The sequence below is a fragment of the Patella vulgata genome, chromosome 7 (assembly GCF_932274485.2).
Source record: "Patella vulgata chromosome 7, xgPatVulg1.2, whole genome shotgun sequence".
NCBI lineage: Eukaryota > Metazoa > Mollusca > Gastropoda > Patellidae > Patella > Patella vulgata.
The window spans coordinates 3,916,204-3,944,130 of record NC_065885.2 but is presented as its reverse complement, the minus strand read 5'-3'; the positions used below and the strand labels follow the sequence as shown (position 1 = coordinate 3,944,130).

The window sequence follows — 27,927 nt, the reverse complement described above, 5'->3', positions numbered from 1 at the left end:
CCTCACAAATTGTTTTACTTTTAGAGACAAAAGCAATGCTGATTTCTCACATTAAAGCGACTCATTTGTGTAAAATCCAGGCCAACTGTTTACAACCTTTTTAAACAAGGATGGCATCCATCCAATTTGAGAATATGATTAGAAATTATACAATTAATCTCAATGAACAGTCAGATAGAGAGAGAGAGGGAGAGAGAGAGAGAGAAATGTGGTTTAACATCTACTCAACACAAACTAGATTATTTTGGTACTAACATATGATTCAATTTCATTTCAATCTCATTTCTTTAGCAGTAGGAGGAAACCGGAGGACCCGGAGAAAACCCACCAGGATGAACAGGCTTCTCTACTCCTTGTCACGCACAACCAGGGAATCGAAACCACGCCAGTTGACTCAATGATAGACCTTATGATACAACGCGAACGTGCTAACCATTTGGCCATCCAACTCCCCCAATACAAAAGGGGATCGGAATAGTTTTTCGAATATGAACAATGCCTTACCCCCGCCTACTTTTTAATACACTACACTATCCACCAAATATGAAATCAGATGGGGTTTAACGTCTAACTGTTCTGCTCCGACTGGGCTAATGAAGTGTGCTATGAGGAATATTTTCCCCAGGTAGCGGCACTATGGCCTACTCTTATATCAAATTCCAACTGCCAAGGGATCTTTTACGTGCATTCTAATGTGTACACAGAACCTTGTTTTTTTATCCCATCCAAAGACTGGACAGCTGTCCTTGTCAGGCCCTCCGTCCTGCACCACTGACAGGAGGAAACCATGTGATTCAATGTCTGAACACCAAAAATGAAATGAAATGAAATGGGGTTTAACGTCCTACTTTTTACTCCTATACTGGGCTAATGAAGATGGGCATACACCATACAGTGTGCTATGAGGGAAATTTTGCCTGGGCAGCGGCACTATCGCCTACTCTTATATCGAATTCCAACTGCCAAGGGATCTTTTACGTGCATTCTAATGTATACATGGGACCTCGTTTTTTTGTCTAATCCGAAGGACTAGACAGCTGTCCTTGTCAGGCCCTCCGTTCTGCACCACTGACAAGGGGAAATTAGTCGGAAATTCCAGATGAACTTTCTCGGCCAATGCAGAGAACTGCTATACACACAATCCTAACAGTGATAGCAGGAGGACCGCTATACACACAATCAAAACCGATAAGACAAACCTGCGGACGACACAGACATGGCAAGAACTAGACATAAAATATTAAAACAAGTGAATGGATCCAGAGTATCTAGTTTAAAGTAGCTAAGTCTCTAACTCAATATCATCCAAAGTCTTCAACATTGAAAACATGAATTATTTGTGAACTTAAATCAACACTGATGTTGTGATCTTACCAGGAAAAGATGGGCTTCTGATATCTAATATTTAAGACCATGAATTGTGTACCATGATGCGTTTCAACGCCATTTGTAACAAGGTACTCAAAGAACGAGGCTAGATATGTTCCACAAGCCATGTCAAACAGTGATGCCATATTCTTATCTGGAGAGCATGCACAATAAATACTATCGGTGTAGACTGAAAAAAACAGACTCTAAAGATTGCCATTCACATGAGACTTGTGGCGTATTTCGCCAAAGATAACTGATCAGAAATTACAGTAAAAATCAGAAACGATTGAATGTCAATCAGTTTATATACAATCAGATTACATTATTATACGTGCTGCGACCCATTTGTGTCAATTTCTAAGTCCCAAATATTTGCGATTTAGCTCCTTTAAGGTCTTAGCAGACGCAGCATGTCCGGAGATACAGGGAGATCCTTGTGTGATTTCTAGGGCTGTTTATTGCGTGCAAAAACCATATTGCAATATTAATGATTTAGCTCCTAGTCTGAATTAGATGTAGAATACTATACAATATTGGCACTCGTTTCTTTTTCTCTATCATTTATTGATAATAATATATCTTTATGAGATTAAAAATAAATAGACCCCTGATTATTAATGACATATCCTCAGATAAAAACATCAAAAATACCTAATTTAACATATTAGAAACTTAATGTTTTAGCGATAACTTTATTCGGTACATTAAAGATGCCTTATAGTAATCTACAAGATAACCCTGCGGACAAGACAGAAAATAGACATTGCACCAAATAAACAAATATCAAATCAAGTGAATGGATTCGGGGGCCAGCCGTAAGCGTCCACTGCGCTCTCCAGTCCCGGGTGTAAGAGATAAATCTGCCAACTGCAGGTTTTTATTTTGGCTTCATATGTTATATAAACTATTATTTTGCCATCTGTCTGATCTGCTGTTCAACGTCTGTTGATGATTTTAATCAACGCAATAATGGATAATCGAGATTTTGTTGATTATCGTGACAGCAGTAATAATGACAATCGAGACTACAGCGGAAATTTCAACCGCTTAGTTCTCGGTTCATAGTGGATCAATTTGAATGAAATTTTCAGCATATTCCCTTCACATAATCTAGTTTTTAACTATTATAGTTAGAAATGTCAACTCTTTATCTAGTCTCCCATAATGTATCTTTAAGTGATGGATCTTTAAGCCCATAATCAATCCAATACCGATGTTACGATAATAAACAATCTACGATACATCTTCCAACAGTCAAAACTTCGCTCCGATAAAGTAATTTGAATGAAACTTTCAATATATTTACCTTTCATTATCTATATTTATACTATTATAGCAAACACAACATAATGCATCTCCAACTTAAATGCAATACTTGTCTGAACCAACCAGGCTTATAAAGACGGACATATGCCATGTGGTGTAATATAAGAGAGAGAGAAATGGGGTTTAACGTCCACTCAACACAAACTAGGTCATTTCGGGACTAACATATGGTTCAATGTTATTTCATTAATTTGCTTGTGCGTAGGGGTCTTTAGCAGTGGGAGGACCCGGAGAAAACTCACGAGGTTGGATAAGCGATCCTACTCCTTGTCACGTACAACCGGGAATCGAAACCACGCCAGTTCACTCAATGACAGACCTTATGATACAACACACACGCACTTATGATACAGCACGCACGTGCTTACCATTCAGACATCCACCCCCCCCCCTCCCCCTTGAAAAATAAAACCTATTTGGTGAAATGAAATTGTGGCTCCTCTCGTTTTTTTTTTTCATTTTTCATCCCATACAAAGAACTATCTTCTTTAATCAATATCAATTATGAAAATATTCTCCCATATTTGGAGTGCATGTGAAAGGACCCTTAAAAGATGGAATTTGAAATAATTGTAGATTGCAGCCTTGCTGTCAGGGCAAAATTTTATTATTATTATTGTTGGATTTATATAGCACTTCATTAAACTCCATTTCATTTCATTTCTCACTGTAGGTTTCAGTCACGGGAGTTGGATGGCCAATTCGTTAGTGTGTGTGTGCATTGTATCATAAGGTCTGTCATTGAGTCAACTGAATGGTTTTCGATTCCCCAAGGAGTAGGGTCACTTATCCAACTTTGAAATAAAATTGAACCATATGTTAATCCCGGTTAAACTCTCTCTCTCTCTCTTTCTCCCCCTCTCTCTCTCTCCCTTCTCTTCTCTCCCTCTCTCTCTCTCTCTCCCTCTCTCTGGTTTCATAGACTAACAACATTAAATCAAATTTATGTATTTCTTAAAAGGACACCTACTTTATAAAGCACTTAACTCATACTATACTGAGAGAAGTAAATGTCCTTGTTTTAAAATACAACAAATTCTTTTACACTGCTGACCGACATATCTTGAAGATATTTTTTTTATGTTGTTTTAGTTCTAGTTTTTAAAACTATCAATTATGTTAATTACTTCAACACATGATCAGAATTTTCTTTGTAAAGATCTTTTTTATGATATGAAACTAAACAATAACATTCATGTTTACAAATGGCCGCATCACTGCCATACAAAATGTATCTTTGCACTGACGGTGACCTTTATCTGATGAAATTGACTGTTCATATGTTGTCATAAATATCTACAAAATATTCCTCAAAAATTTTCAAAGTGGGGGGTTGGATGGACGAATGGTTAGCGCGTACACGCTGTATCATAAGGTCTGTCATTGAGTCAGCTGGCGTGGTTTCAATTCCCTGGTTGTACATGACAAGGAGTAGGGGCGTCTGTCCAACCCCGTTGGTTTTCTACGGGTCCTCCGGTTTCCTCCCACTTCTAAAGACCTCTACATGCAAGCAAATTATTGAAATAAAAATGTTACAGCAGAAATGATCTAGTTTGTGTTGAGTGGATATTAATCTCTCTCTCTCTCTCTCTCTCTCTCTCTCTCTCTCTCTCTCTCTTTCTTTGTACTGTTGGTTTGATTTTTATTCCCATCATGAAACACTTGCTTTTAAATAAATATGATATCTCGACTGTATCAATATATTCTTGAAATATCATCATTATATATCGTCTACAAGAATAGATTCTAGAAATGTAGATATATATACGAAACTAATTTATTTCTGTATCATATCATTTATAATTGTCGTGGTATATTTGATATTCAGTGAATTAATATTGTTTAAACCAAAGCAATAACTACATGTAGCAGTAAAAATTGGAGACCTTTGTAAACTATTGTAAAATATGGGAGATATTTGTAAATTGATATACAATATAGTTGTTCGGATGGGAAGGAAAACCGAGGTCCTGGTACACATTGGTGTGCATGTAAAAGATCCCTTGACAGTTGAAATTCGATACAAGAATAGGCCGTAGTACAAAATTTCCCTCATAGCAATACCGTATAACGTATGCCTGTCTTCATTAGCTCAGTTCGGAGCAGAACAGTAGGACGTTAAACCCCATTTCATTTCATTTCATTTCATTTCATTTGTATATTGTACAATATGTATACTAAACCACAGTTTTATGTCCCATTCGAAAAACTAGACAAGAGGCAGAGGCAGGAGAGAGAGAGAGAGAGAGAGAGAGAGAGAGACTGCTGCACTATTGACAAGGAGGCACCATGCCAGAAAACACTGAGGAACTTTCTCTGGCAACACTTGCAGCAAACCTAAGACCTTGAGGTAAGCAAGCAAGAAACTTAGTCACTGATCCACCGCAGCTTCGAGTATCATCATCATCCTCATCATCATCATTATCATCATCATCATTATTCAGTAATCATATCAATTTGCAACCAATAGCGGAATGGGTCTTAAAAGCGGCCCTGACAACCTTCGCCAGTCAGTTCGTTATTTATTACTTGTTAGGAACCCATTTGTTACCTTGCAGCACACTGAGCGGACAGCTGTCCTAGTCCATAATATGGCCAATCCTCCCCTATTGGTAACAAACTTTATATACCAAATGGAAAATTCATCAGCATTAAATTCTGTGCTTGATTAGCCGTCTGAGTATAGAATAATATAAACATTGTTAATAACGGTGTTTATTTTTACGTTAATATCCAACTAGTATGATAAGTAGATTACCAGACACGATGTATGCTCCATAAACTCCGAGAATATAAACACGCAATCAACATACCATAATATTATGATTTGGTTTTAATTACTGGCAATCAAACGGCTCTTCAGTCTACTCAATAACTTCTCTGTCTACTAGCTAATATACCAATGATGTTAGGCCTACTATAGGATACGATACACAGTAGCAACGCTGTCATTAATTTATGAAACTAAAATGAAATGAGAGAGAGAGAGAGAGAGAGAGAGAGAGAGAGAGAGAGAGAGAGAGAGAGAGAGAGAGGGAGAGAGAGAGAGAGAGAGAGAGAGGGAGGGTGTTTAACCCCCACTCAACACAAACTAGGTCATTTCGGGACTAACACATGGTTCAATTTTATTTCAATAATTCGCTTGCGTGTAGGGGTCTTTAGTAGTGGGAGGAAACCGGAGGACCCGGAGAAAACCCACGAGGTTAGACAGGCGGCCTTACTCCTTGTCAAGTACGTCCGGGGAATGTGAGTCAACGTCCTACTGTTTTGCACTGACTGGGCTAATGACCTACTATAGGATACGATACAGTAGCCACGCTTTTATAAATTTATGAAATGAACTAAAATGAAATGTGAATTTAACGTCCTACTGTTCTGCACCGACTGGGCTAATGAACACAGGCATACGGCATAAGGAAATTTTACATATACAAGGAGGTGGGTACTTGAGTCTGACTTAAGTTGCATCAATGACCCGACTTGCAACTCGACTTGAAATATTTATTGCGACTCGAGACTCGATACTTAATTCGGACTCGGCAGTCATGACTACTTGCGACTTGAAGGGGGCATAACTCTAATTTACATTATTTCCAATGAATTGCTAACTCATTTGAGGAACTGGCGACTTGAACATGACTTGGGATATGTGAAGACTTATCTTCATAATTCATATCAACAAGCTTACAGGGAGTCACAGGGGCTCAGTGAGTACTAATGGTGTCAGCTCGCTAACTTGGTGGTCCCGTGTTTGATCCCTGCATTAGCCGAGAAAGTGCATAAGGATTTTCCAGCGTGGTTACCCCCCTTGTCAGTGGTGTAGGACTGAGGGCCTGGCAATGGAGAATCCTACTGTCGTTCGGATGGGATGAAAAACCAAGAATTCTTGACGATTGGAATTCAATATATAAGAGTAATTCATAGAGCCGCTGTCAGGGCAAAATGTCACTCATAGCACACTGCATGGCCTATGGCCGTCTTCATTAGCCCAGTAAGAGCAAAACAGTAGGACGTTAAACACATTTCATTTTTTCACATGCTTACAACAATAAAAGTTTCCCTTAACACCTTCATTTATTCAAGGTCATGTTAAGCCAACGTAAATCCAACGAGAAGTCATGTTTGATAACATCCTAATCAATTAATTATTTCCCCCGACCCATCTCCAAACATCAAAGTACGCGATAAAACCTGACTATTCCTCGAGGAGTTGCGGTTAAAAGGCAAAGTGATTGCCACTTAGTTTTGATATGATTTAAAGAGAAGGGAATCATTCACTCATTAAATAAACGGACATGGAATGGCATCACCTTCGTTTATTACAAATACAATCCGTTCGTTTACGACCGCCATAAAGTATTAGAAATCTTGTGATGTTTTATCAGCTTATATAAGCCCTGTTAGATTCTGATAAACTCGATTAGAATATGTTAAACATACATTATGCAAGAACTAAATTTGCCTATTGCAGGTCTTTCTTTAGGCCTGAAATGTTGTATAAATTATTAATTAGACATTTATTAACAAAACAAGACCATAATCAACTCTCGATGGAATCGGATACTCGAGATTTTAACTAGATTAAAATGGTTCACCATTTAAAAATTTAATTCAAAAATGGGAAAGCGAGGCTAAGTCCCGATTATACCAGTGCCCTGGTTACCACTGTGCGCACATCTTGTCAAAACTACAAACAATGATAACTTGGCTGAGAATGAAGTAATTTGAATGAAATTTTCAATATTTTCTTTTTTTTATCATCTATTTTTGAATTATTATAGTAAGAATGACCAACTCTTTATTAAACTCTTAACTAATGTATCTTTAAGCTACCAGGAATAACCGTTAAAAAATTTATCGCCTAAATATTTATCCTCGGTGGAAGTCAATTATAATAAGAGAATAATAAACAATATGGCGCTAATTACCAATCTGTGAACGAACAAACAAACCAATAAATAAGTATTTGATTTGATTGGAGGAACGCACCATACATAAACAAGGCGATTATGTTTAATCCGACTCCCTTAATTATCACCAAAAAAATACTGAACACCCATTTTAACTCATAGCCCCCAAAAATATTCATGAGTTAGGGTTATGATTATCAACGTGCATGAGACTGACCTTTATGTCACAAAATCCTCTGTTGTAATATCATTAATATAATGAGAAGGTAGTCGGATGAAAAATAATCACCAATCAACAATTAAACAAGGCCCTACAGACACGATACACAGACATTTCAACTAATAAACAACTAACTTATTATATATATCATTATCAAGTCAAATGAATAGATTCGGGGGCCAGCTGTAAGAGTTCAATAAGATATCAAACCTTTCTACCACGTTTATTTTATTTCAAAATATTACCTGTCGGTCAAATTGTGATGTAATCCTGTATTTTGGATCATTATTTCCAAAGAATGGCACGTGCAAATTCTTGTTAACAAAAACCTACTTTTATACCTAGCTAGGGCCTAGCCTATATATATATATATATCCTGTAGATTCAAGTCTTTTTACACGTAAAAACTATAAATTGAACTTCATTTAATATGTGTTTTAATTACCGCTACATCTATTGGATGTTCAATATATGGGTTTACCAAGGAGAGCTCCATCTTGGTTGTTCCCAGTTCAGCAGATCATCACATATGAATTATATAGAAAAAGAGAGTTATCTCTCTTGTTTAGCCTAGTTGATAATCTTAATAAACTCTACAACAGAACTGAATTTCTTGCAAAACCCTTTCCAACCCAGACCCTTTTTTCTTTTCTTCTTGTTTTAACCATTTTACTGTTAAGAACGTTTTTCTATATTTTCAGGCTACTTGACAATGGCATATGTTTCCCTGAATCTAATGGGATGATGGAATAAGCCAAATGGAAATTAACTTAATAGTACGTGCAGGAGGACCAGTCACCACACTACAGAACATGCAAACAAAACCGATAAGACCAACTACACATGACACTGCAAGAAATAAAAAACAAAACCTCTCAAATCCAGTGAATGAATCCAGGACCAGTTTTTTCAACAAAATTGTTCAAGACAACAAATACATGTACCGGAAAGTAGGACTATTGTTTCACCACAGTACTGTTGAGGTGAATTGGTATGGAATGGAGTATAGGCTACTTTTAAGTGCCAATTGAATTAGATGATATTCCTGACTTGATTCCCAGATTCTTAGGATCAACCGATCAAGTCAAAGAAAATTCCTGTCATAACCCAGGATCACCTAATAATGTGTCCAAAATCTGAAATTATTGGTGTTTGTTAGTTTCTGAAAGATTAAAATTTGGTATGCTATGAAATAAATTAACCCAGTCGGAGTAGAGCAGTAGAACGTTAAACCCCATTTCATTTCATTTTAATACATGTATTTGTTTGATGTTCTTTCTTTAAATAATTAAAATTTTAATTGCATTATTTGCATATTGCCTATAAAATGATTGACAGGTAAGATCACCAGGTAAGTTCACCAGCCAGTTTATTTCACTGCCAATTAGTCAACAATGAATGATAAAACGGGAGAAGCTTAAATATCTAAAGAATTTTATTCTTAATAGATTTACGATGTTTTATACAGCTCTATTTTTATGAACCAGCAGATTATTAATTCTCAAGTCTGGCATATACATGTACACGATGTACTAGATTTTGGCCAAATATCATAATATAATTATTGTATGCTAAATGTATTATAGATGTTTTTCTATATAAACATGAAAATAAAAGTACTACAAGAGTTGAAAAATAAATTAATGTATTTTGTGCAGTGTGCAGGCCCAAGTAGCATGGGATACAGCCAGTACATCGCTTTGGATGAGCCCCCGATCTGATTCCATGTGAGGGAAGTGGGGCCAAAATATGTCTTGTTCTGGAACATGAAAATTGTCTCGGTGGCCCTGACTGTGTGGGATCTACCACTGCAGCACTGGCTAGAGCAGAATCAACACAAACTAGGTCATTTTGAGACTAACATAGTTTAATTTTATTTCTGTAATATGAGTGCCCGTAGGGGTCTTTAGAAATGAGGAATCCAGAGAAAACCCACATGACAGACAACCCTACTCCTTGAAATCCTTATACGGCTTTTAGTAACTGAACACATGATATAAAACACAAATTTATATGGAAAACAATCACTGGGTTTATTTCACACTACGTTTCAACAAAGTTCCTCTTGTCGTTCTCAAGTTTTAGACCCTACTCCTTGCAACGTAAAAGCTATGAATCGAAATCAATGACAGACCTTATGATCTAAATTGCATGTGTTATACCATTTGGCCACCCAATCCCATGAATTATAGAATTGGTAATTCACTCTATGCACATAACTCAGAATCTGGCCCCAGTTTCACGAAGCATTCTCAGACTTAAGTTGAGAATCTACTCAACTTTCAATCACTGTTTATGAGAAATATCTTTTATCCAGAAACACAAAAATTTGTACATAGTTTCTTATTGATGTATTTGATACATTTAAACAACAAAAGTTTAATAAAGGGCGATATTTAAGTTAAAATAAGGTGAACAATTTTGAGTAAATTCTTAAACTTAAGTCTGAGAATTCTTTGTGAACTTGGGACCTAATAACATAATATCAGAGGTCCAATAACAGATTCTTAATGGATACCCAACAAACATTGACCCTATTGAATTAACTGTTTTAATGCAATCAGGCTATCAAGACCAAGTTCTGAACCATTGAAATTTGCTGCTACAAATAATTTAAAATTAAACCATTTGTGGTAGTAAAAGAAATGAAATGAAATGAAATGGAGTTTAACGTCCTACTGCCATTTCTGGAAAAAGTACTATCTGTAAACGCTCAATACCACTCTTGTAACTGAATAATATGTCCCAATCTTTATTCTGGTCAACAAATTGCACTATTTTACAATATTCCAATTAATTGATGATACAAATTTCATCTTAACACCTAATTTAAAAAATTGGAAAAATTCAACTAAATGATTTGAAAAGCCTGACGTAAAGCTTTTCAAATGTGACTTGGATTTAAAAATATTGTTGATCCCTCTGGACAAGTAAAATAGGATTTAATGGATAATTTACACAACAGGTAGGACACTAACACATCTAGTACTTAGAATAAGGCTATTTTTTATTTTTCTGGAGCTATCAAGCCAGCAAGAGTGTTATTGTCCCTTTAAAGTGCATTTAGTGAAAGAGATATATTATAACAAACAGCTTTATGGATAACATTCATTGGATTATTAAAGATACATTACGGAAGATTAGATAAAGAGCTGGCAGTTCTCACTATAATAGTTAAAAACTAAATACTGTTAAGGGAATATCCTGAAAATTTCAATTAAATTGCATCACAATAAGACAAGGAAACCTTGTTTAAAAATCTCTGTAGCCTCGATTGTCATTGTTACCTCTGTCACGATAATCAGCAAAGTCTCGATTATCCATTTTTGCGTTTAATCATCAACAGATGTTGAACAGCAGATCGGATTCAAATCCAATGAAAAAACACACATAAGATGGCATCGAGAGTTGATTATATTCTTTTCATGTTAATTAATGTCTAATTAATAATTTAGATAACATTTCTGGCCTAAATAAAGACCTGCAATTGGCAGATTTAGCTCTTGCATAATGTATGTTTAACTGCAATGTTTTATTGTGGACACTATCATTGCTTGATAACAGTGAGAATGTCCTCATTGAAACGTTGCAGTTAATAAACTGCTTGAATGTTATCCATAAAGGTGTCGTTATTCTTGTAAAAGTACATTGGGTATTTGAATATCTCCTACAATATCTTTAAAATGTTACAAAAGCGTGATTTTTCTTAAATGTAGAAAAGGCAAAAAACATCAGTTGCACAAATACTTTGTTAATATCAACATTTCAGAAATTTGGTTATCTTTTCACAAATCGTGTCAGGTTTTTTAACAACATTACATTGTTTCACCTCATCATTACAAAAGCATGATTTTTCTTAAATGTAGAAAAGGCAAGAAACGTCAGATGCACGAATACTTTGTTAATATCAACATTTCAGAAATTTGGTTATCTTTTCACAAATTGTGTCAGGTTTTTTAACAACATTACATTGTTTCTCCTCATCGGGAATTGAGAGACACAAAAGATAAAAAAAACCCATTTAATTGTCAATTGTAGCCGCTTGTCGAATAAGTTTGTTTTTATTCAACCATATATTTAACCAGACCATGGAGATAATAAACATTTTATAAATATTTAACAAGATTTAAGGTCAATTTATCTCACATTGCCCTTTGAGTTTTTTTCATTGAAAACATTCTTTAGATTTCCAGAATTTGCTATTTATTGCGTTTTGGAAAAGAGCATTCCAAATGGAACAAACAGAAATTGAAAACTAGTTGATAGGCCAGACCAATTTTTCAGTTCCTCAAGGTGGTCTTGATCAATGATAGTCTGGAGGCTCAATGCGGGGGGGGGGGAGGGGGGGGTCCATCAAATGGGCACAAAACCAGACCCAACTTTTCTAGAGTAAAATTTTGCGTAGAATACGATGCTGAGTGGTAATCAGTCCGCCGTTGGGGCGTTTTCGAGATATTCGGGGTCAAAGGTCAAATGAGTTCATTTGCACTGAAAGTGAATTCGCAGTCATTTTTGTATTATGAAAAGAAGCTGAAAATGATCGAAAGAACAGTGTAGTCTCAGCATGTAAATAAATATCTAATTAATGATTTATATGAAATTTAAGGCCAAACGAAAGATCCGCTCTTAAATAATGAATCCTTACCATTTTTCCTGAAGAAATTGGGAGGCAGAATGTTTAATAGAAATTGAAATAGGTGTGGCCTCATAGACAGACCAACAAATGTTAAGTTGTAATCCATATCTTGATATTTAATTAAGAAAACAAAACCAAAATATCAGAGGTAAATATTCTCCTGGCTTGAATTCCAATTAAGGAGACACCCATCAAAACATGTTAGGGTCAACGTATAGATAGCTTTGGATTGGAATATGTTCAAATCACCCCACCTTTGTAAATACCTTAATTAAGAAAACAAAATCAAAATAATATTCCCAGAAAAAAAAAGGTCCATCAAAAGATTTTAGCAAAAACTACAGGTGACACTGGCTTGTTTTGTTCATACCATAGACAGAGGGTGCAGAATATTTACAAATTTTACATTCATCATATCTTTATAAATACTGAACAGAGTTGAGAGACAGAGAGAAATAGGGTTTAAAGTCCACTCAACACAAACTGGGTCATTTCGGGACTAACACGTGATTCAATTTTATTTCAATAATTCGCTTGCGCGTAGGGGTCTTTAGCAGTGGGAGGGATCCAGAGAAAACCCACGAGGTTGGACAGGCGACCCTACTCCTTGCCACTTACAATCGGGGATTCGAAACCAACCAATGACAGACCTACTCCTTGTCACGTACAACCGGAGAATCTAAACCCTGCCAGTTGACTCAATGATAGATTGTATGATACAGCGCAGCGCGCACATGCTAACCCCATTCGGCCATCCACCCCCCCCTCCCCGAACGGAGTTAAACCATTTTAAGACTGACATTTACAACGAATGATGACCAGGGGCATTAAATATTACTTCTCATTAAATATACCTTCATTTATATAACAGCTCATTAAATATACCCTTGTTTATATAACAGCTCATTACACATACCCTTATTTATATTACAGCATATTACATATACTCATTAATTATACCCATTTATATTACAGCTCATTGAGTATACCCTTGTTTATATTACAGCTCATTACATATACCCTTATTTATAGTACAACTCATTGAGTATACTCAAATTTATATTGTCGCTCATCAAATATATTCTCATTTATATTACAGCTCATAAAATATACTAATTTATATTACAGCTTATCAAATATAACCTCATTTATATTACAGCTCATTACATATACCCCAATTTATATTACATATACCCCAATTTATATTACATATACCCCAATTTATATTACATATACCCCAATTTATATTACAATTCATTAAATATATATAATACCTCATTGAGAATATCCTAATTTACACAGAAACTATGTCAAACAGAACTAAACATTACAAATCAGGGATTAAAACCAACAGCTCACCACAATTTGTATAATGAAATGTTTATATGATATCCTTTTATAAAATGAGAATAAATCTCGAATATCCGATAGTCAGGAATTCATTGTTCTATGATCTGTCCTAGTGGTTTAATTCTTAAATATAACAACTTTAGGCCATACAAAATAAATATTTTGGTTATCAGATAATCCTTACTAAAAATCTGATGCAGAAAGGAGGCTTTTATTGGGGCTACTGGCCGCTAAATGACTTCTCATAAACATCACATTTCAAGGGACTACATTTATTTCATCTTGTTGTGGTGAGAGAGGGAGGGAGGGAGGGAGAGAGAGAAATCGGGTTTAACGTCCACTCAACACAAACTAGGTCATTTTGGGACTAACATATGGTTTAATTTTATTGCAATAATTCGCTTGTGCATAGGGTTCTTTAGCAGTGGGAGGAAACCGGAAGACCCGGAGAAAACCCATGAGGTTGGACAGGCGACCCCTACTCCATGTCACGTACAACCGGGGATTCAAAACCACGCCAGTTGACTCAATGACAGGCCTTATGATACAGTGCACGGTAGAGGGAGAGAGAGAGAGAGATGGGGTTTAACCTCCACATGATACAAACTAGGTCATTTTGGGACTAACATATGGTTCAATTTATTTCAACGTTAGCTAGGGGTTTGTAGCAGTGGGAGGAAACCAGGGGACACAAGAAAAGGTTGAACAGGCGACCCTACGTACAAGCAGGGAATCGAAACCATGCCACTTGACTCAACGACAGACCGTATAATCAAATGTGCATGAGTTAACCATTCGGCCTCCCAATCCCCCTGTTATGTATAGGATATGATTATTCGGTATAATACTGTCATTCAACCAGGTTGTGTACCTGATAAATGAGCCATCACTATTTCCTATAACTGGGGTAAAACATTTTTATAGAGCTATTTCCTATAAACGGGGAAAAAAATTTATCTGAATACGATCCATGCAGCCCTTTTTAAGTGAGACAGGATTATCTGAGAACCATTGTCTACGTTATCCCCTTAGGTGGAAATGGACGTAAAACTAGAAACAAACGAACGAATTTGAGAACCAGAACATTTTTTTATATATGGCCTTATATGGTGACTTTACATGTGGGCATTACATTGATAAAAGTGCATTAAACATTTTATTCTAAGGAGGATTCTTTTACACACACGCCAGTGAGTACACACACATGGACCCTTGTTTATTTTCTCTATCTTAATCATTTGGCAACCCTTCCTTTAAACAACTTGTATTCCATAATTGTGTCATGTGTTTAACTCTTTCCTGGTCAATCCCAAAGTAGTAATCACGGACCCTCATTTTTTCCCCATATCTCATTAATTAGACAACTCTTTCCTATGAGGAGCCACAGTGATTGAGTGGGTAAGACGCTGGCTCGATAGCCTGGAGGTCGCGTGTTCGATCCCTGCATTGGCCGAGAAAGTTCATTGGGATTTTCCGCCGTGGTGTCCCCTTATCAGTGGTGCAGGACGGAGGGTCTGACAAGCACACCTGTCTAGTCATTCGGATAGGATGAAAAATCGAGGACCCGTGTATAAATTGGCGTGCACGTAAAAGACCCCTTGACAGTTGGAATTTGATATAAGAGTAGAACATTAAAATCCATTTCATTTCATTTCTCTCCTTCCTTGTCAATCATAGCGGAACCACAAGCAGTAAAGATAGGTTGCCAGGCAACGAAACATACACCTACGATGAAACAAGGGCCACAACACATTTCAATTTCAAAACAATCAGATGATAAATATAGTCTGTAGAGTGTTCCGTCCTATCTCAGTAATTAGACAACTCTTTCCTTGTCAAACCAAACGGTGTCAAACCCGACAAGTAGTAACAAAGCTTGTAAAATCGCAAACTACATCTCGGCCCAGTATCTGTACCACATGACTAACATAGTTCCCTGTAATATTCAAGCATGGGAATAAGGCACCTGTCACAGACAATGTCAGGAACCAATACAGACACTAAGCCTCTGGTGCCTGTCATTTTGTCCGGCACTGATTTGTCTTTTTTATTCATATTATAAATACATGTCCGGCACTAAGTTGAAAATGTCAGGTACTATTTAATTAGTGCCTGACATTTTGTCGGGTTACATCTAAAATCGTTATTTCCGGGCCTGGTAATATTATAATTATAGTAGACCTATATCAGATTTTATACAAAAATAAAATAGGAAAACAATTTTTGTTATTTCAAGGCATTTAATAATATTAAAATCATCCTATTTGACTTTCTCTTCTTTTGAAACACCTGTAAAAATATCCCTTATTAAATTATTTCTTCGAGAAAGAGATTTATTTAAAATCCAAAGGTACTTGGTTGTGCCGTTCGAAAGCTTTTAGTCCCAAAAGCTTTATAAGTTTTGAACTTTAAACAAAACAACTTTCACATGATTCAATTGGCTTTCTGTTTATCAGGACATCAAAGAATACAAAATCAAATTGGTTTAGTCTTAAAGATACATTATGGGAGATTAGATAACGAGATGGCAGTTCTCGCTATAATAGTTAAAAACTAGATAGCGTAAAGGTAATTTGCTGAAAATTTCAGTCAAATTGATCCACTATGAGCCGAGAAAGAAGCGGGTGAAATTTTGGCATAGTCTCGGTCATCATTACTAAAATCATTAATATAAACAGCTTAGTCTCGATTATCCACTTTTATTGATTTAATTATCAACGGCCGTTAGCGGCATATAGGAATCTAATCCAGCCAACATCGAAGGCTGGCCTTGACATCGAGAGTTCATTTTGGTCTGGATAAGTTAATTAATGTCTAATTGATAATTTAGATAACATTTCAGGCCTAAAGAAAGACTTGTAATAAGCAGATTTTGCTCTTGCATAATGCATGTTTAATTCTTTTTTTTTTTTTTCATAAAGAATATTTGATTAAAGTTGAATCAATGTACAGACATAGCCTATATATCACCCCTCCACTATACTATACTCTACAAAATAACACATAATAATATTTGTCGTATTTCTAATTAATACATTTAATTAAAATAATTACCTCTAACTGTGAAATAACTTTTCTTTCTAACGTGATCTTTTAAGATCAAGCATACACTTTGATTGTCGGCCATATTGTTTAGTTATTTGTCTATTCTAGTTTATATCTTACGTACATCTCTATCAAACGCTCTTTCTTAGGGCATAAAAGTGATGTCATAACAAATAAAGTAAACGTTGTTTTTCCTATTTTTTGTTTTTACCTGATCGGTATCAGTACCGACGTATTGTACAGGTACAACAATAGGTGGACAACATTCATTGAAGCATGGAAATGGGATGAACTTGGGTGTGTTTTGTCTGTCTATAAAATGTATGTGCACAGGTAAGTACAGGTCAATTACAGGTGTATTCTAACTAATTGAAATGAAATGGGGTTTAAAAGTCTAGCTGATTTTAACTAAATAAAAGGGATGAGCACAGGTGTGTCTATAGAATATACAGGAATGTACAGGTATTAAACAGGTTTATTTTAATAAATTTTAAAGTTAACCTTGATAATATCTACCTTTTTTTATTGCACCAAATATTGTGATGATATCAAAAGTTTATTGTTAATACTTTAGAAGTAACAATGCTTCTTAATGGGTGTATGGTTCTATGCTTTGGAACCTTAAAATAGACAAAAAGGTTCTAAAAGCACATATTAAAGATACATTATGGGAGATAAGATAAAGAGCTGGCAGTTTTCACTGTAATAGTTAAAAACTAGATAATGTAAAGGCAATTTGCTGAAAATTTCAGTCAAATTGATCCACTCTGAACCGAGAATTAAGCGATTGAAATTTCAGTCTAGCCTCGATCATCATTACTAAAGTTTGTACGATAAAAAACATAGTCTTGATCATCCATTTCATGATTAAATTATGAATGGAAGTTGAGCATCAAATGGGATCATAATCCAGTAAATATTGCAGGCTAGCGATGCCATCGAGAGTTGATTATGGTCTGGATAAGTTAATTAATGTCTAATTAACCAGTTATAGAACGTCCTGGACAACTGCCACTCACTGTGTGTAGGGCGTAATATAACGCCTTGGAGGTATTTTCCCCAACCTATTCTTAGAACATAGTTCGTCACTTGGGGGAATCCCTTTGGAATTCCCCCACCATCGCAGCATGTGTAGGACATTATATTACGTCCTGGACAACTGCCACTCACTGTGTGTAGGGCGTAATATAACGCCTTGGAGGTATTTTCCCCAACCTATTCTTAGAACATAGTACATAGTTCTTTGTCAATTCGTCAAATTAATTAAACAATAGGGGATAGTTAACATTTCAAAAACGTCACGCTTAACGGGTAAATAATTTATATAACATTTCAGGCCTAAAGAAATACCTGCAATTGGCATATTTAGCTCTTGCATAATGTATGTTTAATGTAATTTGAATGTATATAAAGTGATTTATTATCAATTTTTAAAAATTTGTTGTGATTTCTAATCAATTATGTTCAATGAAATACATATAAACAATTCAAACGGAATGACAGTCATTTACGCCTCCACTACAATAATCCAGGGGCCTGTTTCACGAAATTTTAACAAAGATAAAATCCAAATTTTAGTAATTTGATTGGATAATACTAGATTGATTTTAGTGCTTAGCCAATCAAAATTTAACTATCTACTAAAATTTGGATTTTATCTTTAGTTAAAATTTCGTGAAACAGGCCCCTGGTATCATTTATCTTTTAGTAGGAGTTTCAGTATTTAATGTTTAGTTTGAAACCGATGTTAGAAAACTGATCAAATCTGTTGAGAACCATAGAAAACTATTGGGTTTCTACTGTTGTGTAGTTTAAAATGTCTGGTGTTTAGATAGATAATGAGTTTTGGGTTTATAACTGTTTAGTTTCTACAGCAGTGTTGAGTAATTAATTAGTCTGTTAATTACTCAACACTGCTCCAGAAACTAAACAGTGGCTTTAACTACACAACAGTAGAAACCAAATGAGGTCTCTATCTTTTCAGTATTTCGATATGTAGTTTTTTTTTTTGATAATTAGTGATAATTTTTGGTATTTAGTGATGTTTTTTGGTATTTATTGATTTTTTGGTATTTAGGAGTTTGTTTAAGGTAATTAGTATCAACATTTTTTTTTTTCTGGGATTTTTTGGTGTATTTTCAGTACTTTTCATATTTAATTCGATATTTATTTTTTTATTTTGGGGAAATCTCAGTATACTTTACAGCACCTGACACCTTTCACCACACCTCACCCAAAATATATCTTAAGAGAATGAACCCAAAATATAGCTAAGGGAGTTGAAACAGGGAAGCTACACAAAGACCAATACCCACACCAACCCTCACCAAAAAGTGTCTTCAGAAAAGCTACCACAGTTCCTATAAGACAAATTTATATAATGTGTTTCAATATCCAGCGACATAAGCCGTTTTGTGTGAGAGAGAGAGAGAGAGAGAGAGAGAGAGAGAGAGAGAGAGAGGGGGTTTAACGTCCACTCGACACAAACTAGGTCATTTCGGGACTAACACATTGTTTAATTTTATTTAAATCATTCGCTTACGCATAGGGATCTTTAGCAGTGGGAGGAAACCGGAGGACCTGGAGAAAACCCACGAGGTTGGACAGGTGACCCTACCCCTTGTCACGTACAACCGGGGAATCGAAACCCCACCAGTTGACTTAATGACAGACCGTATGATACAACGCGCGTGTGCTAACCATTCGGCCATCCAACCCCCCAAGCCGTTTTGTCACTGGATACAACTAGATTTGCGAAATGTTTAGGCATTTAGTGTTTTCTTCAGCTCTCCTTTACATCATTTATGTACATAAAAATGGCCGAGGACTTTGTCGATAGCAACTGGACAACAAACACGTATTTATATTTAAAGAACAGATCATACCACGCAATAGCAGAACCAACTTTTAAGACATTTATTGCGAAACTTAGACGATAGCATCACCATTTTGTACTATCACATTGGTTTTCATTTGGTTTCTTTGACCTTAATTTGGGCCAGCTTGGTCAGTGGCTTACGATTGTAGTCAAGTGGTCAGTATTACCAGAGGCACACTCTCGCATCGGATTGCAAGGGCTGCGTAAGTGGGACTTAAGAGATCTAGGTCACATCGGATCGCAAGGGATGCATAAGTGGGACTTTTGAGATCTAGGTCGCCAGCTGCTGTGACATTTCCTTCCCACCATCTTCTTGCTCTCCTGATCAAGCTTATTGGTTCACATCCTTTAATTTTACAATCTGATTAAAACACAGATTCTATTTCGTTTCGTTTTTTATAGTTCAAAATTTTGTTTTACTTGTCTTTACTACACTATGCGATTGGGAAGAGTTGTTATATAACCCGCGTTCTGGATGATGTGAGGGGTTAGCCAATGAAACGGTCTGTTACGGCGAATTCTTGGCCTTTTGATGCATGGAACTGTGGGTCAACCACTATAAACGTCAACGCTGATTGATTAATCAATGTCAAAAGCCGCTCGTTTGACCCCTGACCTGAACGAAATATAGATCTGTACTTTAATCGGATTGTTAATTTTATCGCTGGGAACGTAAAAGATCCCTTGACAGTTGGAATTCGATATAAGATTAGGTTGTAATACAGCTGATCAGGCAAAAATGTCCCTCATAGCAAACTGTATGCCCATCTTCATTAGCCGAGTCACTGCAGAAAATTAGGATGTTAAACCCCATTTCATTTTTAATCTTCTACAGACAGAACTGACGTGTCAGCAAGATCAGATAATGGATGCCCATTTTGTAATTTGAAAAGAAAGAAAATCCAATTTAGTATATTGATACACAACATGTGCAGTGTAATTAGTTTTAAGTAGCTAATTTAAATTAATTGCCCTTAGGAAAAATAAATACACACAAGTATAAACACAAGCAGTGACTTCCTGAAATTCAATAATAACTGAAATAGAAGCCTACAGTCGGGATATTAGCTGGTCAACGAAAGTAGGATAATCTCTTGCACTATAAGGTAGTGCTTTGAATTCTGTGCATGAAAACATTACTGATACAGTAAACTATTATATGAAGTGAATTTAGCCCTATTGGGACTGTAACCCAGGTATTATTCAATCTTGTGTATCAGGAAATTAAATGCTTATTAATTTCAAACGGAGCTTTGATATTGAATGAATGTGAAATAAATTTGGGCTAAATACACAAGATAAAATGATACCTGGGTTACAGTGAGGGTGTAGACTTTGAGTTTTAATATGAGGTGAATCTCGCCCTGGGACTTAAATCCATTGGATATTTGACCCATGCCATTTCTGTATAGGAAGAGATAGAGAGCGAGAAATGGGGTTTAACATCCACTCGACACAAATTAGGTTATTTCGGGTGAATGGAGAAACTCGATGTTTTAGGTGAATGGAGAAACTCAATGTTTTAGGTGAATGGAGAAACTCAATGTTTTAGGTGAATGGAGAAACTCAATGTTTTAGGGGAATGGGGGAAACTCAATGTTTTAACAGAATGTTTTAGGGACGTGGAAAAACTCAATGTTTTAGGAGATCAATATTTTTGGTGAATAGAGAAACTCAATAATTTTTGGGCTGAAAACTCTATGTTTTAGAATGGAGAAACTCAATGCTTTAGGGGAATGGGGAACCTCAATGTTATAGGGGAATGGAGAAACTCAATGATTTATAGGAATGCAGAAACTCCATGTTTGAAAATGGAGAAACTCAATGTTTTAGGTGACTGATTAAACTCAGTGTTTTAGGTAAATGGGGAAACTCGATCTTTTAGGTGAATGGACAACTCAGTGTTTTAGGTGAATGTAAAAACTCAATCTTTTAGGTAAATGGAGAACGAATTGTTTTAGGTGAATGATGAAACTCAATGTTTTAGGTAAATGGGGAAACTCTATCTTTTAGGTGAATGGAGAACTCAGTGTTTTAGGTGAATGGAAAAACTCAATCTTTTAGGGGAATAGAGAAACTCAGTGTTTTAGGTGAATGCAAAAACTCAATGTTTTAGGTAAATTCAAAACTCGATGTTTTAGGGAGATAGGGAAACTCAATGTTTTAGGTGAATAAAGAAACTCAGTGTTTTAAGGGAATAAAGAAACTCAATGTTTTAGATGCATCTAAGTAGGCCAGTGGTTCGTTTTTTTTATATTTATCGCGATCGTTTAACTTAAGTGTTATTGTGAAAAAGATACTACATAACATTAATTACATTTACGTTCTGGATAAAAGTGATAACAATAACTCTTTGAATTATTTCTGTAATATGAGTGCCACATCAGTTTATATTTATTTCATCAACCATGGGGCAATTTCTTATCAGAAGTAATCTATGAGAACTGGAAATCTAAATTAAATCATGAGAAAATTATTATATAAAACACGTTATCAAAAATATAATTTCTTCATTTTTATAAAACAAAAATTTAATCAATTTTATAAAACAAAAATTTAATCAATTTTATAAAACAAATATTTAATCAATTTTATAAAACAAAAATTTAATCAATTTTATAAAACAAATATTTAACCAATTTTATAAAACAAAAATTTAATCAATTTTATAAAACATAAATTTGTTCATGTTTATAAGACAAAAATTTGTTCATTTTTTATAAAACAAAAATTTGTTCATTTTCATGAAACAAAAATTGGTTCATTTTCATAAAACAAAATTTTTTTCATTTTCATAAAACAAAAAATTTGTATAACAGGCACTTACCTTTTTTCTAAATATGATATACGTAATTATAAATCCTCACGAAATCTGTATACAAAATAATTAAACAAACAAGATGTCTAGCTTAATCCGTTTTGGTAGTTATAACTTGTCATCCACTTGATAATAATATCCATTTTCTATTTGAATTGATCAGGAATTATAGAACCACGAAGAATTATTCACAAACTGAGAAAAAAACAATTAAATGGATGGCACTTTTCAATCATCACCACATAAGAGTTTCAGATGGTACTACTCACTTTATGTCTTCCAATTGCGTCCATCTCTATGTAGTGGGAACTTTTATGTCAGGCACTCCGTTTCTAGTAATAATTACCTTTAGTTATTCTTGTGAGCTGAAAATTAGAAATACATTAGACGCTGAACAATAGTCTGACACTATATACAGGAGAATACGTGTAATTAGTAAGCACCTCATAAATAAAGCTTTATCATGGAGTAAACCAAGAGGAATTAAGATCTTGCAGTAGGAAGATAGGCCCCGACAGCGTAGATGATAACGGTTGATAAAGCCAAAGACAATACCTCTATCACTGGCACAGTAGCAGACACTAGTGGCAAGCTGTTCCGATTTGATTATAACGGCTAATACAGTCTTGTCACATCCAAAACACAGGCTTGAAGGAGATGGGTATGAGTTTGCCATCAAAAACACTTGGGACCTATCATTAGACTTAATTGGTCTTAAGGGTATCGAAGTAGGAACTCTGTGTAGTTTTAGTGAATAAGGTCAGATTTTCGACCATCTGAAGAATTTCTCTTCAGTTTCTGGGTCTCTGGATTTTAGATTATAAAATGGAATACTTGAATGGACTGTTTAACCACTCAATTTTATTCCCTATAGATCATTTCACACTAGCTGTTATAAAAACAACTTATATACGTACAATGAAATGAAATGGGGGTTGAACAAAAAGAAAAGTGAAGAGAAATTTTTGCAATTTACTATTTTGTTAATGTTCTAGAAAATTCGACAGAAATATTTAAAATCTACCTTTTAAGTTAGATTCTAGAAATGTCCATAGAAATATTTCAAATATAAGCTTAGTATTTAAGTTACTGGTAGTTTCTAGAAAAATCTACAGAAATAATTAAAACCTACTTTTTGAGTTATATTCTTGAAATTTCATAGAAATATTTCAAATATAAGCTTACTATTTAAGTTACTTTGTAGAAAAATCCACAGAAATATTCAAAAACTACCATTTAAGTTACATTTTATTAATATTTAAAACCTACTATCTTATTCATGTTCTAGAAAATTCTACTTAAATATTTAAATTATATTATAGTGTCTAATCAATAATTATGATACTTTCTCGAAAAGTCCACAAAATTATTTAAAATCTACTATCTAATTTACGTTCTAGAAAACCGAAAGAAAAAAAAGGATGCGTAAAGTAGAGCGGGGAAATTGTCCCCGTAATTGTCAGACATGAATCAATATTGTTTGACGGACCACTCTCTCTAAAACATAATCACAGTACAAGCAGAGCACCTGCTAAATTTACACAAATCTCATTATTATAGCCATAGCATTCACATCCAAGACACCGTGAGCGTAATTTATAAAACACGGCCTTCGCTCTCCTCACTAATAAATAAACTGAAGAATTTAAAAGAGGCGATCTACAAGTAATTGAATTATTTTTAATTATGGTAGAGTCTGCAGCACACACATTATCAGATAAACTTTTCTTTATAAAGCTTATTCTAGTATTAGTCGTAAGTTTGGAAGCACATTTATAGAGTGATAAAGGCTTTTTCTTTTCTTGAAGCATATCAAATAAAGATTCTCAAAGAACTGTTTTGTGTAAAAAATCTTCAGACGATCTTATAAGAGACATTGCAATGATTTTTCATACTGAAAATTTGTCCTTATATTCAAGGGTATTAAGATAAAATTGTCTGCTATACTGAATAGGTCTAAAAAAAAAAATACAGGGAGAGAATGGAGCACAACACCCACTTAACACAAACACAATCATTTTGGTTCAATTTATTTCAATAACTTGCTTGCAAGTAGGAGTCTTTAGCAGTGGGAGGAAACCAGAGGACACACAGCCTACTATTATACATGTATAGAATTCCAACTGGCAAGGGTATGTTAATGTGTACATGGAACCTGTTTTTCATCTTATCCGAACGACTAGACAGCTATCCTTGTCTGGCTCTCTGTCCTGCAACACTGACAAGGAGGAACCCTGCTAGAAAACCACCTTGGAAACTATATTTCTTCCTCAAGACAAGAGGCTTTATTTTACATACATAAATTACGGTGAAATCTTTTTAAAGGTTTGTGTGAACATGATATGGTGATTGTTCATTGGGATTTTCCGACATAGTTTCACTTTGTCAGTGGTGCATGACAGAGGGCCTGACAAGGACAGTTGTCTAGTTGTTCAAATGGGACAAAAAAAACAAGGTCCTGTGTATATACTGGAACGCACGTAAAAATCCCTTTTGCCTGGGCAAAATTTCCCTCATAGCACACTGTATTAGCCCAGTCTGCGCAGAACAGTAGAACTTTAAACCCCAATTCATTTCATTTCATGTTATCCATAGAACTGTGTTATGTTATTGTGTGTTATATTGCATTATGTTATGTTGTGTTATATTGCGTTATGTTGTGTTGTGTTATATTGCAGTATGTTGTGTTATATTGCATTATGTTGTGTTATATTGCATTGTGTTGAGCTATGTTGGGTTATGTGATGTTATGTAATATTGTGTTATGTTAAGTTCAATCATTAAAGGCTATTAAGAGACTATAATCAATGTAATGTTTCTTCAATCTCTGTTTAACTTAATATAAATTCTTCCTGACATTCCTATTAATCTACACAGGTATGTTTCTTTGTACCTGGATATAAATATCCTTATTAAAGAAGCTAAGTCTCTAACTCAATATCATCTAAAGTCTTCCACATTGAAAACATAAATTATTTGTCAATTTAAAGAAGCTAAGTCTTTAACTCAATATCATCTAAAGTCTTCGACATTGAAAACATAAATTATTTGTCAATTTAAATCAACTTTGATGTTGTGATCTTACCGGGGAAAAGACAGGCTTCTGATATCCAATATTTAAGACAAAATAAACATTTTACCATTGGTACACCAATCATGTACCATAATGCGTTTCAGCACCATTTGTAACAAGGGACTTGAAGAATGAGGCTAGACATATTCCATAAGTCGTGTCAAACGGTGACGCCATATTCTTATCTGGAGAGCATGCACAATGAATACTATCAGTGTAGACTGGAATAACTAGATGCTAGAGATTGCCATTCGATTGAGACTTCTGGCGTATTTCGCCGAACATAATTTCAACTGATTCGAAATTAGAGTAAAACGGAAACGATTGAATGTAAATCAGTTTATATACCTACAAATTACATCATTATACGCGTTGCGACCCATTTGTGTCAATTTCTAGGTCCCAAATATTAGCGATTTAGCAACTTTAACCTCCTACTGTTCTGTTACAACTGGGCTAATGAAGACAGGCATACGCCATACAGTGTGCTATGAGAGAAATTTTGCCCGGACATCGGCACTAAGGCTTAATATTATACTGAATTCCAATTGCCAAGGGATCTTTTACGTGCACGCAATGTGTACACAGGACCTCAGTTTTTCAACCCATCCAAACGACTAGACAGTTGTCCTTGTTAGGCCATCCGTCCTGCACCACTGACAAGGGAAAACCCCGCCAGAAAATCCTTAGCCATCACTGAGAGCGAGCCAGTGTCTTACCCACTCATCCACTGTGGCCCCTAAACTACTAAAATGAAAAAAAATCCAGATTATTGTATAAATCAAAGCATTATATTCTAGCAGATTTTATCTGAAGAAAATCTCATAAAATATTAAAACACGTGCCAGATTTAAATGTGTTTCAATGATTGCGCTCTTGACGTCATCATAGCGAAGAATTTTCTCCTGGGTATCATTGTTTTATAAATTTTTTGAATACAACAACATTTACTATTCATAGTTTATGGATTCACAAATCAATTATGTGTATTTGAGCGATTACCCTATGTCTTACGATTCTCGTATCTCGTAGAAGCTTCGTGCCCAGGGGATTACAACAACATTCTATTATCAACTCAAGCTGTCTTTAGCTGTTATTTCTTAGAACGCATCGGGCTTGACTAATTCCGATGAAAATCAGTTATTTATGTTTCAAACAAAACCAGTAGACTATGCCTGTATATATAGACTGGTTTCCAAATAAATATACCAGATTTTTTTGTTTTCGTTTCTCCAGCGTATGAAAGGCTTACATTAACAGAACTAGAAACGGATTAAGCTTTCAGTGGAAACGAATAATTGAATTTAATGAATTTCCTTCGTAATGTTCTCAGTAAATTTAATACGGAGACCATGCACTTGAGAATTTATGTATGCCTGTCCTTTGTACGCAATCATTTTCATGTCGTGATGCAGTAAACTTATAAATTAAGTCCATGCTTTGATCTTGTTTAATGTCTATCTCATTTCACATTACCAAGAAACCTCACCTCAGGCATTCCGTACTTTGATGCTAGAATTTAACAATGCAATCTAAGCTGGGTAAAGATCAGCGAGCAGAAAGTGCAACTCTGAGAGTATGCTATTGTCTTTTAATATGTTCCATATACACGATGGTATAGGTGATATATATTTAAATATAAAATAAATGTAGTGCACATTTGATAAATGTCACTGTGTCATGAAATTTTTCTCATGGAGAGTTTTGAGGTCACATGTACACAGAATTTTACCTATTAGCTTATACACGTACAATATATGAATTTGCCATTTTAGCCCCTGCCTTCCACATCCCACTCAACTCCCTCATCAAATTGAAAGATCTAAGCAAAAATATATTTAAAAAACACAACCCAATTTATATGGAAATCAATCACTGGTTTATAGACATTTAGCAGGATGTTTCAATAAATATTCTCTTATTGTAATCAAGTACGAGTTTTCCTCTCTTTTACTGTGATTTTGAACAAAAGAAACTTTGTTTTTATATATTTTTTGTTAATGTTCAATCATTTTTTACGCTACAAATGGATGTAAAATTGCACAATCCCTTACATGAACATAATTTCTTCTCAGGACATATGTGAATAAAAAACTTATTTCCGATGCATACTGTAGAACCACTGCAAGAAAATGTTAATGTACCAAAAAACCAAGGCAAGATAATGTCAATAAACTGAACAACCACTGCAGTGCAACATTAATGTACTGAACAACCACTGCAATGCAACATAAATATACAAAACAACAACTGCAAGGTGACAATGTACTGAACAGCCATTGTAACTTAACATTAATGTA

At 35.0% G+C, this 27,927-nt stretch overlaps 1 protein-coding gene across 3 annotated transcripts in view; it reads right to left on the bottom strand.

Moving 5' to 3' along the window:
* The window catches only part of LOC126827118 (neprilysin-4), a 73,966-nt gene extending 50,628 nt beyond the window's left edge, over window positions 1-23,338 (bottom strand). The window contains exons 1-2 of one of the 3 annotated variants that reach the window (XM_050556319.2): window positions 23,110-23,338; window positions 22,564-22,919 (exon numbers count right to left, since the gene is read on the bottom strand). The gene's annotated coding sequence lies outside the window, so the exon portion shown is untranslated. Of the gene's footprint in view, window positions 1-22,563; window positions 23,080-23,109 lie in introns of those variants that run through there. The other 2 variants (XM_050556320.2, XM_056102414.1) reach the window with 2 other exon arrangements.
* Between the last annotated feature and the right edge of the window lie 4,589 nt (window positions 23,339-27,927).